The 14,895-nt window shown below is 40.0% G+C and overlaps 1 protein-coding gene across 2 annotated transcripts in view; it reads right to left on the bottom strand.

The window, feature by feature from the left end:
• The window catches only part of RASGEF1B (RasGEF domain family member 1B), a 138,085-nt gene that overhangs the window by 97,307 nt on the left and 25,883 nt on the right, over positions 1 to 14,895 (bottom strand). The window contains exon 1 of one of the 2 annotated variants that reach the window (XM_065061711.1): positions 794 to 957. The exons of the other annotated variant lie outside the window; for it this stretch is intronic. The gene's annotated coding sequence lies outside the window, so the exon portion shown is untranslated. Of the gene's footprint in view, positions 1 to 793; positions 958 to 14,895 lie in introns of those variants that run through there. 2 annotated transcript variants of the gene reach the window in all.

The following is a 14,895-nucleotide window of genomic DNA, read 5'->3' as shown; positions in this document are numbered from 1 at the left end:
CTGAAAATATTAACATCACCTACACTGCTGTCTCATTACAGCTAGTCTTCTCCTCCATGCTAAATAGTCTGAACTCACAGCTAGCTCCAAGGCTTAAGACATGATATATTACAAATATCACTGGGAGGATATGCCTGAGTCAAGTTTACTTTCTCTTATTAATATTTTACACTAAAGATTTTGTTGTTTTTGCTGTGTTAACTATTTCCATTAGCATCCAGTACCTAAAATATGTACTTACTACATAAACTACTACATCAGTCAATATGGTCTTCCTAGCTTCCAGAAAGCTGTAAGCCCAGCTATACCTTCAGGGCAGGTTCCTTTCAGGCCTTCCATAAGCAGAAGGCAGTACACAAGCCAGGAAAGCTATCATATAAAAAACCAAACCAAAACAAAAAATCTACAACAAACAAACAAAAAACACAAACAAAACTAAACACACAAAAAAACCCAAACCCAAACCAAAACCAAGCAAACCACACACCAAACACCCCCCCCCCAAAAAACCAAAAACCAACCAACAAAGAAACACAAAACCAGGGATAACATTGGTCCTTCACTTGGGATATATGAATATCCTGTCAAATGGCACACCTTTTCAACCCATTTATAAAGCACACAGCAGTTATGCTGACTTATAAAAACAGAGCTAAGTGCTGCATATGGCACTGTATTTAGATACAAGGAATAGCATTAATCTGTGGAGGCAAAGAGAAAGCTGTTTTCACTTTTTACACTCTTCTGATGTGCCATGCCTCCACCTTTTAAAAACCTGTTTGGTCTGACTTACCTTGCCTTTGGCACTCAGAAGGCACAGTGCATTCCCATCAAGATAAGAAATGAGATACAGTTATCCCGGCATTCCTTATTTCTCTCTTCAGTTTCCAGGTCACCTTGACATGGTTTCTCAGTCAAAAAGCAGACTTGCAGTCCAGTACTCAGAACAGCAAGTTCAATCTGAGCTTGGAAGTTGAGTACTACCTATTTCTTTCCTGTTCCCATATCAGGATTAGTCACACGCTTGACACTGCACATCTGGCACTCAAAAAGCATGAACCAACATCTTCCTGTCTCACTCCCTTCCTTGCATAGGGGAATATATTAACTAGTTCAGGCTTAGGAACATATCAGCAACCCCAGGACATAAGGAGGATCCAGACAGGCCTGTTAATTGTTACTATGCTCTAGGCCTCAATGTTACTGTGAGACAAGCACAGGTCTGATGACATGCTGCAATCACAGATGTATTTTTCAAACCTAACTTTAGAGCCATGCCACACAGCCAAGACCCCAAAAAGCAGTTCAAGTGGGCAGATGCTTCATGCCATGGGGTCTCCAAGCAGAGACAACAGTACTCTGCAAAGTCAGGACCTTCAATTTACAATTTATTTATAGAAATCAGATTACATCTACGATGACTGTATGTCAAAGCAAGTCATAAATTAGGATCTCAGAAAGAAAGCAGGGATGCAAGCCTAGATTGCTTCAAACCAGGCCATTTGTCAACTCAAATGCAATAAAATATCCTTTCCATGGCTATTAAAGAAACACAGAAGTCTTAACTCACCACTGCTGTATCTCACTTTTACAGCAGTATAATATCCTTTGGCAATGAATCAGGCTGCTGTAAAGCCGCCAGTCCAAGCCAGACATCAGCAGAATGCCAACAGAACAAGTAAATGCTGTAGTATCTTATGCTACCTTCCCCTCCAAAATGGTTATTCCCTTTTTATGAAATCACTTTCATATAATGTATTTACCCACACATGTATCTCCAGCTGAGAATTTGATCTTCATTCACACAGTATAACTTGTATTTACTTTTCAATATAAATCAATGAAGTAATTTTTACTGTATTCTTGAATCTGGAATATTGTGTCCAGTTCTGGACCCCTCAGTTCAAGAAGGACAGGGAACTGCTGGAGAGAGTCCAGCGCAGGGCAACAAAGATGATTAAGGGAGTGGAGCACCTCCCTTACGAGGAAAGGCTGAGGGAGCTGGGTCTCTTTAGCTTGGAGAAGAGGAGACTGAGGGGTGACATCATTAATGTTTATAAATATGTAAAGGGTGAGTGTCAGGAAGATGGAGCCAGGCTCTTCTCAGTGACAACCAATGGCAAGACACAGGGTAATGGGAACAAACTGGAACACAAGAGGTTCCACTTAAATCTGAGAAGAAACTTCTTCTCAGTGAGGGTAACAGAGCACTGGAACAGGCTGCCCAGGGGGGTTGTAGAGTCTCCTACTCTGGAGACATTCAAAACCCACCTGGACACATTGCTGTGCAACCTCATCTAGGTGTTCCTGCTCCGGCAGGGGGATTGGACTAGATGGTCTTTTGAGGTCCCTTCCAATTCCTAACATTCTGTGATTCTGTGAATCCAAGGCACAGGATTTTAAGTGAAAGGCCTGAAGAAATGCAGGATTTCTGCCCTCAGACATGCTGATATCCATGGGGACAGACGCTGGCCACAGGGAACTTGAAACAGAAAAATGTTGTCTCAGAGCTCCCCAGTAAGTGAGCTGGCAAGAAACAGTAGTTGGAAGTTCCCATTTGACAGGCTAGAAAGCTCAATGAAGATACCTCTGTTATCAAGCTGAAAGCTGGCAAGTAATTGCTTTTAAGAACTATATACTGTTTCTCTTGGCAAAAGCACTCATTTAATGAACTGGTAAGATGCCCTTCATTTGTTGCTCTGACACCATCAGTACCACAAATTATTTTTAAAAAAGAAGTTTTGTCTTTTGCCATTTTAAATAGGTCTTCTTATGATTTCCCCGGATATTCCATCAGAAAAAAAACACATGTAGAAGATGACAAGCAAATACCAAATTGTTGAATTCAGTTACCCGTTTCCTCAAGGGGACAATGGGAGCTGTTTTTGCTGCCCTTTGACACATAAGGCAGTACCTTATTCACCTTGAGCTCAGTGAGGCACCTGAAAACCCCACCAGCCTCAACTGTCCAGGACAATTGGGAGAAGCACATTTTGTTCCTCAGGACTAAAATAGTGCTGTCTGCAAACACATGACCACCCAATACAACCAAACGCTGTTAGGTCCTAAGTGCTTTCAATTGTCTAATATTCGGCAAGTCAAAGTATCACAGTATGTTTGGGATTGGAAGAGACCTCAAAAGATCATCTAGTCCAATCCCCCTGCTGGAGCATGAACACCTAAGTGAGGTCGCACAGGAACACGTCCAGGTGGGTTTGAATGTCTCCAGAGAAGGAGACTCCACAACCTCCCTGGGCAGCCTGTTCCAGTGCTCTGTCACCCTTACTGAGAAGTTTTTTCTCAAATTTAAGTGGAACCTCTTGTGTCCTGGTTGTAAAGTTTGCAACACTGTTTCCAGAGATGTGTAATAGCAACCCGCACAGTATCTCCAGCTGAGAATTTGATCTTCATTCACACAGTATAACTTGATTTGCTTATAAACAGGTTCAATAATAGAGCATTGACTTTTCACCACTTTGGAGGAGTCTGTGCTGTGTTCCCTCCATAGAGAGCATTAAGAAGTCAAGACATACACATGTGAGAAGTTTCTAAAGTTAGCCTAGGGTGACACACAAGAAAGATCAAACCATCTCCTCTCTCCAGGCTTTCAGTAGTGCTTATACTTCAATTTTCCACTTCAATACCACTATTGCATCAACGACCTTTTTAGGACTGATGATTTCATGCTCCCCACCTACCACAAGACCTCTGGGGTCCACAAAGGTCAGTAAAGTCTGGCTTAGTCTAATTCACATGAATAGTTCCACTGAGACTAACAACAAAAAGGTAGCATATAGTGCTCTGCATAAAGTGCTTTGCTGAATCGGGGTCAAAGCCTCCTAAACCATTTTAACCACAAGAGAGACAAAAATCAGAGCCTCAAGCTTTTACTCTTGAGCATTAGATCATATTACAGAGCTCCCAGTTTCCAGATCCTTTCCTTCTGAATTGGAGCCAACAAGCAGATATAGGCTTGCCCAGAAAATAGCAAAATGTATTACTTGTCCAAGGTTTTCCCATGTCTTGTGCCATTTCACATCCTTCCCTTTGTTTACATGATATTCTGACATTGAAAGACCAGCTCCACTTCCTTCAAGAAAAAAAGTAGGAAATCAACACCTTAGCGTCAGCATCAGCAACTCGCACACAACTAGACATCTACGTCAAGCCAACTATAAATGCTTTCTATTTTTTTTTTTTTAGAGAAGCATTAGCCCATGAGCTTCAGTAACCATACTCTTCCGACAAAGCATGTCACCAGCCTCTTACCCTGTCTGTTTACACCAGAGAGATCTAAGTGGATTTATAGTGCATACTGAAAAGGATCTGACAATTAAAAGAGTATTTCCAAACCTGAGCTCACTCATTCTAACAAGTTACTTCCTCCACACGGTTTGTGTTATCTTTAGAACTGAACAGATTTTGAATATGTTTACAAGTAGAGGATCCATGTCCTACTCTTTTCACTTTTGAACCTGCAGGATTTCCAGGCAATATTATTATTTCAGCATTTTTCAAGCAATAATCACATGAGAAACTGAAGTTTTCAGAACTGTATGTACTCAATAGTTGTATTTTGTCAACATGATTCAGGAAGCTGCTATTGTGTATAAAACCTCACAGCTTTAAGTTATTTTGTAAAAAAGAGAATAAAAAAGTTGCTTGAGTTGACTCTTCAGTGAGAAACATTACTCAAGATAGCAACTCCTGCCCTATTTTCAGTGCTCTGATGAACAGTAATAAAAGCAGGGTTTTAGACAAGAATGGGGCAAAGAAGACTCCTGCCGTAAGTGGTCTTTCAAAGGAATATCAGTTGATAGCAAAAATACTTAGGCTTTTCCATTGTCTACTACTGGCATCGAAAAGTTGTCCTAGAGAATGTTGGTAAGAATCAACATCAAGCACTGAAACACATATGAATCCAGGGATGCACACATGTGGGGAAACAGCCAGTCCCATGAGCCAGAGCCCTCTTCAGCAATAAAACTAGGGTGCAGCACTGTAACAGAAAGCTCAGAAGACTGAAGACACAATTCACTTTCTAACATTCATAGGTGTTGTTTCAGAAACCAAATTCTATGCTGAACTGTAAAAAGACTGTACACTTGAAGGTCAGAGAGAGGCTGTAGCTCTGAGCACAGTCTCCCTTTTATCAAGGAGGCTGACCAGACCCACCTTTATTTGCCTCATCATCTCTACTCAGACTCCAACTCTGTGTTTCTATACCTGTTTACAAAAGTGGACAAACATGAGGTATCTGGAACAAGAAAATGTAAATTGTTCTCCACATAGGGGCTAAAATAAGCCACTTAATACATGGATCCTGCCTGAACCTGGGAACAGATCTTGATGCTCAACCTTAATGAAGTATTTAGGTACAGAAGTTCTTCTACCCGAAATGCTGCCTAGCTGATCCAATCAGTGACACTGCACTCTGCCACTTCAGGTAAGGTGGGGTGGAGGAAATCAGAGACATAAATTACAGCTGGGAAAAAAACAAACACAGGACAACCAGGAACAGAAGACAGAGCAATACAAGTTGCTTGCAAAAAAAAAAAAAAGAAAAGAAAAAAAGGTACCTACCCCATTCCTGCTCATCTGTGGTTCAAAAGCATCATTTGGGTCAACGGAGAGAAACACAAAGAGATTAATCAGAGGAAGCAAGATATCTGCACACCCCTACTTGCCTCTCCCAGCCCTTCTCATGCAGGCTGCTATATACCTTCCCCTTACACAGAACAGCAACTCACTCCACAGGTGCTTCCAATGCTCTGCAAACAGCAGCACTTGCATCAGGTTCTTCAGATTCAGACCTTTCTATCAGGTGCCTGTATTTTCACTGAGCACTTGAAAACAAGTACTTTTATGTGAGACAACAGCCACCACACAGTGAAATCAGTTATATGCTTTGTACTCATCTTGGAAGCAAACCACACACCTGTGATTCAATGAAGAGGCCACTCACAGTTCAGGACATGTAAGAAGTAAAAATAAGCAACATCCAAATCTAGTTCACTGTCTCCGAGAGATAATTACTTTGGCAGGAAGAATACACAAGTTTGGGGAGAGCCATGTTTGTCAGGAACACAGAAACCATGCCAAATTTCCCTTTAGTCTGGCAGCAGTTTTTCAACAGATGACTCGTGGGGATACTGTGCAACACCCTACTGTAAACTAATAAGTAATCAAGCAGAGCCTGTTTCATCATTTGAGGCAAAGATTTAATATTTTTTTTTCTAAAAATAAAAAAAAAAAAGAAAACCCTTCTACATTTCAGGTAATAAATAAGGTTTATATAATGGACACTCTTATTCAGGGAGAAAATGCCTCTCTAATGTTTTCACAGTGAGTTGATTTAATAGGTAGCACATACTTTATATAGAAGTAATTTCTGCAAAGAGGTAATTTCAATCACCTCTTCAATGAGATCCTCTTTGAACAGCAGTTACAAAGTGGAAAGCTCCAAGTGGCCACACAAGGAGTCCATCCCTGTGCATTTAGAAAGAATCTGTAGGTTCTTGAAAATCAGGCAAATAACATTGTGTTAATTAACGCACCAATTTTTAAACTGCTGCCAAAGAGTAACAACAGCGAGCCATTCAGATCATCCAAATTAGCGAACAATTTGATCTATCTTATTTTTATATATCACTGTTTATTTTGCCACTACTTCTCAAAGGAAACACCTGTAACCATTAAACTACAGCCTACTGTCATTTAAATGCATAGATTATGGCAAACCACCTGACACAGGCCATGATCTACCACTTCAGAGAAATGATACTTATAAACTACAATGAATAAGACCAAGACACAAAGTTAAACTTGCAAAGTTTGAAAATACTAATACTAAAATAATCTGGACATTTAGCAAGGAAAATTTCAGCCTTCAAGTTTGCCAAGTTCAAAGCAACTAAAACCAGCCTCTATAGAATAATGTCATCTTGTCTAAACAGGACTAGATCTCCACTGTGTGTTTGGAAAACATACCTGATGTCAATCAAGGTTAATACACACCTATATTATCAAATAAAAAAATACACACAGATATAACCAAATAAAAAATACTAAGAAGAACTTGAAAGCCAGTAATAGTGATATTGCATTAACAGTTGTAGGATCACCTGTTGCTTGTTCACTGACGCATCTTATATCACCAAGAGCTCTGGAAAGAAGTGTCTAACATCTATACCAGCCATTTTGGCCATATACACAATGAAACAGCAGACAGAACAAAAAATAATTATGCAGAGGTTGGGGGGCATGTGTGTGTGTGTGTGTTTGTTTTTTTTTCTTCTGTCTTTCCTATTTGGTTCAGTCAGGAAAATTATATACTAAATACTTTCCATAGTGCAACACTACGAATATTTTAAGGATGCATGCACCACTGACTCACCTAAGAGACCATAAGTAACACTGGACCCATGTTCTCACCATATATATGACTGTCCAAGTTTAGGACCTGAACTCATTTCTGAGTCTTACAATCTCACAATTCCCTTTTCACATATACCTTCCCTTATCTCCTTGGGTAACCAAACAGCATTAATTAAAATAAATGGATGCTGCCAAACATAACTATTTTTTGAGTAACAGTAGACTACTGACCTCACAAAAGGCAAGTTTTGCATTAATTAGCAATTTACTCCCCCTACTGTAAGAAAATGCTTTGCATCTGACCTTCTTAGCTCCCTTCAACTCCCAGAGAGTTGTCAGAGCACAAGGACAGATTTCTAAGTTGTAAGCCCACAAGTTTCCAAGCAAGGACAAAAGATCCAGGTAAAAACATACCATAGAAGAGCCTGAAGACAAGGGAAGCAGCTTGAGTGACTCTGGATCTGAACTCCCAGCACCCAGTGCTTTGAACTTCCAAGTAGAAAACAAAATACACTTCCAGTTTTTCAAACTGAGCAAGAATTTACGCTCCGATACTCACACAAACTTAATTTACAAGTTGATTTTCTCAAGCACCAATTCTAATACTGCACATTCAACCAGCTACGATTCAGTGTGCAAATAGATGTAGAAGATCCAGTATTTGTGATTGCCGCTGCAGCATCAGTTCATGGTCACAACATGAATTAAATAAAATGTGATGCATTGAAACCAGATTGTTGAAAACAAACAAAACAAAACAAAAGAGCAGGGAACCAAAAGGAAAACTCTTCTGCTCCCACCAATCCTCCCCATTTTACTTGCTGTGAGCGAACCACAGCTTTATCAAGTTTGTGCATTGTTTTTTACAGATATCTTTCAAATACCCCTTTCTCAAAGCAGGAACACAATTAGAAAGAGCTAGGAGAAGGGAAGGCACAAAGTGCTAGTTAGTAGCTAGCTCAGTCAACATGATCTTCTTGTTGGTCTTGTGTTGGTTTGGTTTATTTTATTTTTACCCCTAGCCCCTTGCATTGCTCTCAGCCTAAGCAATGAATTGAAAGCTACAGACTGCCTCTCAACAATTACAATTACATAGCAAGCAGAAATAGTGCACACCTTTGTAATGTTTAATATTCCAGAAGAAAATTTTGTTGCTGTCAGTGTAGTACACAAATGGTATTTAACCACCACGTCCATATGTGCAACAAGTGTTCCAGACACAATTAAAAAAAAAAAAAGAAAATCATAAGGATTGCAGGCTTACTCCCTTTACACATTTTGACAATGTAACATACGTTTAACCATTCTTGAAGCAGTTCAAGAAAAATCCCCAAATCATGTAGAATCAAACTGCATAGAGACACAATGTGCATTTCCCTATGCACCCCTGCAACATCAGTTGCTCACTGCAGAAATAGGATCACTGCTACATTTTTGGTAAAATAAACCATTGGCTTCTTACAAGACATAGCAATAACAGCAAAGTGGTCACTTAGAACAGAACCGCATTTGCTTCTGCTCATCAGTCCAAGCACCCAAACCTTCATACCTCTGGCCAGGAGACCAACGGTGCATCTGAGTTTGCCCAAGCTACCTCTGTCCAAGTTTTGTCACCACCAAATTCCTTTCTGAACTGTGGAACCAAGACATACAAATGCCCCAGGCCTAGACTTCACTGGGTTTATAATAGCACAACTTCAAAGTAAAGAAAATTAGTTTGAACCACTATGAGCTGAGGACCCAGCCCACCATTATTTCAATGAATTCTAACAGTGAAGGATTCATTTTTTGGTTGCTTCTTGTAGTGCTCTGTACATATACCTTTAACCATATAATACCACTGTGACTAGATACACCGTAACAGGGTCTCCTGATTGAACATTTCACATTTCCTGCACTTGTGCAGTTCAACCTGCACAGAAGAACAAATCCCATCCTTCATGAAGAATGTTTGCTCTCAAGCAATAGAAAGGACGTAATTGCCAATTCTCTGGAAACATACCAAGGTGACACCACAATAGATAATTTTTAAGAGCTTGGACAACACATTGAGTATAAAGTACAAAGAAAATATTTTATTTTGTATACAAGTATTTTTATGATCTTGGGACGTAAATTATTGAAGCTCTTGCTGTATGCATGGTTATGGTACAATCTGGTCTGTCCAGAACTGATGACCATCTAGGGAAGAGATGGCTTTATCTCCCAACATCTTTAGGTTAATCCTTTGAAAGGGATGAATGCTGTCTTTTGTCTCATGCTTAAGACTTTGTGACTGCAGTTTCATCATGTCTTTCTGTCAAGGTTTTCCATCTCTTGTCCAAGTGACCAGGTAACACACATGCTGCCCTCCAGGGGTTAAGGCATGTCTTAGAACCAGGCAAGCTCTTCTCCTCCAGGGTCTAGTTTTTCACTTCATTTATTTAAGCTTGCACATGTCACATGAGCAATAATTCACCAGCTCCAGACAAACAGCCTTTTTGCTTTGAAACCAGTCCAACTAGTTCAGAGGCTGGAACTACAGGTAGTCCTGTAAATAACTTTAAATAAAGGTCCCTTCAACAGGAAATTAAATACCAGGACCGTTTAACAATGACTAGCACAGCAAACATGGATTTCACTCCTCTGCCTCCAACACAAAAACAGTGTTCCTACCAAGCACAACTTAAGCAGGATGTGCAACACTACAAAAATTATTGTTTACAAAAGTATCCTTCCTCTTTGGTCTCTCAAAGAGGAGACTTATGAGTGGCATGATGCATTTTCTCCTGACAAAACAATTGCTCCCAAATGGAGAAACTGCATTAATTCCCTGCAATTATAACCATAGCCATTAACAACCTAACCACATGACAAAGCCTAAGGCACCCACAGGCCCTGCACTAAGAAGATCGCCTTTTGAATAGATCAAAGGACCAGATGTTGCTGCTGGCTGAGGGCCGCTCAGCTTGGCTCCCAGAGCAAAATGCTGAGACAGTGGGAAGCAGGTTGAGTGTATTTTTCCAATCAAGTCTGCCAGTCAGGACAGGCATCTGCAGGGAATACTCCACACAGTAACTCCTGCAAGGACAGGGAATAGCTGTTCCCCTCACCTGAGGAACACATCCACTGTCATGGCTGCATCATGGTCATGCACCAAGTCCACCTCCACCATGGCTTAAGACAGGAATATGAAGCCTACTTCAGCTTCTCCTTACCTTCATAAGAAGCTGAACCAATGCATCCTATGATTTTTTCCCATTTTTCAATTTATGAGAATCACTAGAATAGATTTCAATCATCTAGACAAAAAATTAAGAGTGCTCACTGAACACAAGGAAAAGAGCTTTTAAAACTTGTTTTCTTCAAAGGCTATATGTTCAAACGATAGCTAAAAAATAATCAAGAGACAGGCTGTCATTTCTGTGTGTACAACTTAACACTTAACTGAAGGTAATATAACATTTACTTTCATTAACATTTTTATATCTGGTTTGCTCCTCCTGATCTGTCTGTTAGTGCTGCAATCAACTAATTAAAACACTGAATACTCCTGTCTTCATTTCTATGTATTAAGCTTCACAGAAGCAGCTGTACCATTTCTTTCCCAGAAAATTATTTCCAGATTTCATTCTAGTTACCCATACAGCCTGAGAATTTTTTTTTTAGATACAACTGACTCACTGCCTATAACTGACATTTTTCTGGCATAAAGCTGAAAATTGAGAGACTATCTCCTGCCATCTATGATGAAGAAAAATAGAAAGGTCAAACCATCCCACTTCATATCTCACTGTAAAAACAAGCAAAAAAATATTACCTAAGCACTTCTTGAACCTGACATTCTCAGCTCAAGTGGCAGATGCTTGACATCAAACTGCTACATTAAGAATGTCCATTCAGCACTCCTTGCAAGGCATACAGTTGTAAGAAGTAAAATTCAGAACAGACTAAAAAGTTATCAGCAAAATGAAAAAAAATGAAACTTGCACTGAGAAGCCTTTGCTGTTATTGTCTATAAATAATCTGGACAATACCCCAGCCCCGCATTTGAGGACAAACAATTAGCGATTAGGATTTCACTGCTGCATGCATGCTGTGAGACTGATGGAGACAGAGAGAAAGCAACAGATGGAGCTGAAGACTTGGTGAGATTTAACCCTCTTATTTGCAAGCAGGATTACAGATTGAAAGGGACTGCACTTCTCTCCTTCCCTTCACTCCTAGACAGATTAGCATACAAACCGTATTTCAAAACAGTAACAGCACTGCAGTTTGTCTGAAGGGCACATATGCAGTGATTATTACAGAGGAATATTGCACAGCTGAGAAGTAGTTGCATTCTACCCTTTATACTGGAAAGATAATGAAAAATGTCTAGCTGTATAAAGAAACTACATCTGCAAGCAATGCCCCAAAGGAAACAATTCTCTAATGAACATAAACAGTGTTGTGACCAGGTTGATTCTTAATGCTCTTTCTCTGACCCTACACTTGTAATTTTAGGTACTCACTTGGGGCAATCAGAGACATTTCAGGATAGCAGCTGCTTTTGAGTTAAACACAACACAAGAATCCCTCATGGCCTCCCTCGACCAAGACCAGGCCCTACTCTTTTCAGAAGAGGGCAAATTGTGTGAAATAAGGAAGACCCCTCAGAGTCCCTGATACTTGACCAGAACACTGAACCAAAACTTTCTCTCCCCTTTTCAATTAAATGGTTTTCTTCAACCTCTTTTAAACTTCTAGGCTTCCTTCAGCATCTTCTGGAGAATCAAACCTGTAAATAATAAGTTTCAAGTGGGATGGGCAGCATTCACATGCTTATTTTCACAGATCATTTAGAAGCCAACAGACCACCATGCATTCATAAGTAGGAGACTAAAGCCTGTTTTGCAAGACTGGGATAGAGCAGTGGCGCATTATAAAATGCTAATAACATGTTTAGGGCTTCACTTGAGTCCGCAAGTTTGCTGTGTAAGAACACTGTCCAAACAAGCACTGCAAACCCTGCAGGTCACCAAGTGAAGGAAGGAGACTTTTTTTACAGCCATGGAGGTGGGAAGAGAAAAGGCTGTGTTCAATTTGTCTTAGTAGCATTGTGTACCCAAATGCCATGACTTCAGTAAAGTGTATATCCATGAGACACTGCCATCCTTCTCAGACTGTCCTCCTTCAGACAGCAATCCTGCATTTCCAAAGCCACATTCTCAAGCTGCCTCAGTTGAATTAGCAGTTTTAAAGCCAGTTCCTGTTCAGCCAGAACCAAATTTGTTTAAAACAGCCATCTCTGGTCAGTCAAGAAACCAGTTAAACCAGTGAGGCTGTGAGGATCCATCAAGGTTTGGCTTTAAGACAAAAAAAAATTTGGGAGTTCTGAGCAACTTGATATCCTCTCTACCAGTGCTTGAAAATGGCAGGTAACAACTAGAAACAGCGATCCATGAAACTTAGCCTATGTTATCACACCCTTACAAAATAAGCAAATAATATCCTACCAGCTGTCTTTTATCCATGGGAGACGGCAACAGCACAGTGTTGAGAGCTAAGTCACCATAAAGCAGTGGTAGAAATAAAATCCATCTATCTTCCGGCTGTCACTTTCATGTTTCTACCACAAAACCACCCTCATCACAACCACACTGTGTGATGACAGATGATCTGCTGCAGTTCATTCCTGTTTCAGAGCTTCCTTATTACTATTCCAGAAAAACTAAAATAGCTCTAGACCTATAATGAGCAATTTCCTGTCTTCTCTTGCTCTGCTCTCCCATGCTTCTACCCAAAATGTAATTACTTGCAAGACATCTGTTAAGAGCTATTCTAGTACTTACCTCCCCCATGCCCAAAGGTACCTTCACCTTCCAACTCCAAAGCTGTTATGTGTCCTTCCTCCTATGTGTATCCCTCAACTCCACTTTCCTAAGCCTAATTTCTGTCTCAGCACATTCCCCTTAATTTCAGGCTTATGTAGAGAACTGTTCCTTCTTCCTTCTGACAAGCCTTGTCCTCCCCCTGTTATAACACTACTAGTTTACATGTTTTTACTGTTCCCTCTTTTCTTCAATAACCATGCCTACCCCAAGAAGGCACTTGACTTGGTATTACAAGATGTTTGATTAAATTAGAACATAAAATGTTTTCTATGATGCATTAAGAGTGGGATTCAGCTTCCAGGCTACCTTGTCTCCAATTATAAAATGTATTCAGAATAAGCTCCATTGTCTCAGATCTCCACTGACTATAAGCAGAACCAAGATGGTTGTCTGTAGCTCACATGCCTATACACAGTGCCTTACACTACAACCTGAATCCCATGCAGAGTGTCTTAAACACTAGCTAAGAGAGAGTTCTCATAACATAATTATGAGCAGTAAATAATCACCAAATGCATTTAATTCCATAGCAGGGGTTCCATAGAGATAAAATTTTGGCCTACAGTTTCAAACACCAAAAAACCCCAAGGAAGCATAAGAATAACAGGGACCCTCATCACTGGCAAAAGATTTGGCAAAGATTATATGGCTTTCTAAACTAAAAATGCTACTGTAAAAACAAATTTTCCAGATGTCCTAGGGCCCATGTACTACAGACTAGATTACAGTCTTCTCGGCCTTACAGTGCACGAAGAACTCATGTTACTTCTGAAAGACTTTCCTTAGGTTCCCCTCTTCAAACCCCTTCAGTACAGCAACTATACCTTCACCTGCCTCTGTAATGACCTTCTAAGTAGATTCTCTTTCTACCCCTGTTCCCTCCCTGTCTTGGCACATTTCCTGCCCATTCCAGGGAAGACTCTGCTGAACTGAGTTCTCTATTAGCTCTTCCTGCAGCATCATCATCTGCAAACTTACTTTCTTCCCATCCCTCCATTAGGAAGCTCCACAAGCCCTCTCACCTGATCACAATCACACAACAGGCTGAACAGAACACTCTTTATGTTGGAAAATTATCTATAAACATCTAGCTTTCTAGCATAGTTGCTTGCAGCATGACTTAAACTGCAGAACTCCCACACAGCAAGAAAATAGCCTTAAGAACAGGATTTATATCTGACACACCTCAGCATTTTCTCAGGCTTTAATTTCTTCAGAACTTCTTTTTGAACATAGCAAGTAAAACAAGCCTCATCATCAGAAATTCTAACACATAGGACTAATTTCTATGTTGTATTTCAGAGTTTTCTTCAGCAATACAGGCTATGATGACAACAGCAACCTCTCTCTCCCAAGTCTCTTTGACAAACTTACCCTATGTCTTTTTGCCCCCTTTATTTTCTTAACACATCTTCTGTCCTTAAATCTTCTTAGGAAAAGATGTAGTTGAATGACTTGTTAGAAAAATGCTTACTGTTTGATGACAGCAGGCATCCTCAGGAACCTTTATACTTTTCCACATCAAACAAGATAGCCAAATGATCTTTTCACCATAAACACTGAGTACAGATCTTCAAGAATTACTTTAATTCTAGGGATACTTTTGCACTTTGTGTAGAACATACAAACTGAAGTATTAACACTTCCTCAAAGTCAAACAGGA

The sequence above is a fragment of the Columba livia genome, chromosome 4 (assembly GCF_036013475.1).
Source record: "Columba livia isolate bColLiv1 breed racing homer chromosome 4, bColLiv1.pat.W.v2, whole genome shotgun sequence".
NCBI lineage: Eukaryota > Metazoa > Chordata > Aves > Columbiformes > Columbidae > Columba > Columba livia.
This window is presented reverse-complemented; position numbering and strand designations above follow the sequence as displayed.